Source organism: Curcuma longa, unplaced genomic scaffold, assembly GCF_044706935.1.
Source record: "Curcuma longa cultivar G26 ecotype Majalengka, Jawa Barat unplaced genomic scaffold, ITB_CL_G26_1.1 contig_10997, whole genome shotgun sequence".
Classification (NCBI taxonomy): Eukaryota; Viridiplantae; Streptophyta; class Magnoliopsida; order Zingiberales; family Zingiberaceae; genus Curcuma; species Curcuma longa.
The window spans coordinates 26467-28854 of NW_027428760.1; the positions used below are offsets into that span (position 1 = coordinate 26467).

Below are 2388 nucleotides of genomic sequence, written 5' to 3' on the forward strand. Positions count from 1 at the left end.
AACTATGGAGATCAGCATTCCATACCTACTCATAAACAGCAGCAGCATTCCATACCTACTAATTTCTGCCCGAGTGTACTCAGCTGCCTTAAACTATGAACACACATATAGATTAAGTTAATTGGAAAAACAATCAACACTGACTTTGCAAAATGATAAATGGTTTATTTGAAGTGATTTGAACAAGTACTATTGATCGTAGTCCATCTCTTTCAATAGTTTCAATTTCTGCAATAATCTGTCTCATAAATCTCATCGCATAATAACCACATTGTTTCCCATCTGGTTGTCCAGGAGCCTGTGGTAATTGGACTCCACTATCAGTTAAAAGACAAATACACACATCAAGACCATATCAAACATAATTACACATACCTGTAGTATTTCCCACACTGATTTTTTCCGACCTTTCCTTCCCTTGTTTGAACATGCAAATTATTGTAGTCATGTGTTGTACTTTTTCCCATTTTCCACATATTATCCTCTCAATTCAAACAGTTTGAACATGAAACTTTCAAATATGTTCCCAAGACATGCTGCAGCTTCATCCTCCTACCCCCTAAAAGGATAGAACATATAGATTACACTGCTTTGCTTCCACTTAGATGCCTCTTACCTGTTGATCGCTGACAAAAGGTTTTAAATCCAAACTTGGTTCAAATTCCACTTTTTTGTCAATCTTTTGACCAGGATCATGAGAATAAAAACTCATGGAGTGTTAAACATATACATGGAGTGAATTAACTCATTAATCCACAGTTCAACATATCAAGGTTAGTCTAACATGAGTGCTAAAAGAGGAAAAAAGTATTGTAAATTATTTGCAAAGTGAAAGGATTTCTCATGTATATAAAAAGCTTTAAAAGGATCAAACTCATATACATCAAAAAGTATTACACTACGGAATGGTTGATGACTCCACAAGTATCGAACCATCTCAAATAAGATTATGCTCACATAATATTTCAGATCCAAAAAATGCATAAGCATTTAGATTTTGGCTCAAACATAAATATGCCTTCAGATTGGTTCTCTAAGATAAATTTCTCCTTTAGTGAGGTATTTCCTAAGATTAACCATATACTCAAGATTGCAAAGATCTCATCAAGAGTGCTGATATATAGTTACCTGACTCTGCAATCGGCCACCAAATATCTTATGAACCAAGCTTTTTTCATAGGCACTGGGGGACTCACTTGGTACTCCAGATGGTAAACAGCACTTATGCATTGATTCTAGTAAGTTAACCATATACTCATGAGCATCTTCTTGTCTTGAATTTCGAAAACTGCGTGATACACCTGATTATTAATAGTTAAGGTTTTTGATTTAAAGCAAACACAAGCAATCCTATCAAAGATGATGGTTTCAACATTTACAGTCATTAAGTAGAGAGTTTAATCAACATATGAATTCAACAAAAAGCTACACATGAGATATGAGATATATACATAAACATGTAACATAAGAAGGATACAACGCAAGTTCTTAACAAGATGTGAAGGCGAAACTATCTTTCCACTTGATTGCAAAGCAGTAATGACATGATTCTGAAGGGCACACATAGCACAAAATCTAGCAGTATGACCTGCAGTAACGAATATCAAAACTTTAGGACAAAATAGTTTCAAAACTACTCCAAAAACAAGACAGTTGCATAATGTGTTACCGAGCAAACAATACATGAATTCATCTATACATATAAGTCAACAGTACAACGGTTGTACGAATATATGCCCGAAGAGAGGCACTTTCTTGGTTTATGGAAATATGCACAAAACAAACAAAATGCATTTCCAAAGAGAGGCACTTTCTTAGTTTACATTTTCCACTGAATGGAAAAAGGTGCTTTCCTGGTTTTGTGAAAATATGCATAAAACAAACAACTGAATGGAAACTTACAAGAAGATTTATGCTTTCCACTTTGCAAATAAGCTGCAAAAGGCTCAGTGTATGTAAGGCACTGAAGAACCGAATTAAGAAAACAAGTATTGCCGAGATTGGCCAGACCAGCACCCTGTAAGATAATCCAAATGAAATAGTTAGGTAATTCAGAAACTAGGAAAATGTACAGCTTAATGAGCTATACTGTTAAAATGCTAACTAAACCAACACTCAACCTACCCTAGTAAAATTAATGTAGAATGATTAAGGAGAAAAATATAGTGATGGAAGTGTTTTCAACGAATGTGGAAAGAGGTTAAGATCAAATAACACAAAACCATCTATCACAGTTGGTATCGGTCAGAACTTTGAAAGAAAACTTACTAGAAACATGTAGAGTAAAGGAATATTTTTGACGATGAGAGAAAATTTCCATATTTACTCCCAGATGATAAAAGATCTATCAGCCAAATTCCACGGGAATCAAACTTACTATCCTCCGGA

At 34.6% G+C, this 2388-nt stretch overlaps 1 long non-coding RNA gene across 1 annotated transcript; it reads right to left on the reverse strand.

The window, feature by feature from the left end:
- Window positions 1-1132: 1132 nt before the first annotated feature.
- LOC141815819 (uncharacterized) lies at window positions 1133-2002 on the reverse strand. The gene is made up of 3 exons (XR_012600613.1): window positions 1903-2002; window positions 1478-1588; window positions 1133-1301 (listed from the first exon to the last, which is right to left on the reverse strand). It is a non-coding gene; the product is annotated as an uncharacterized LOC141815819 (long non-coding RNA).
- Between the last annotated feature and the right edge of the window lie 386 nt (window positions 2003-2388).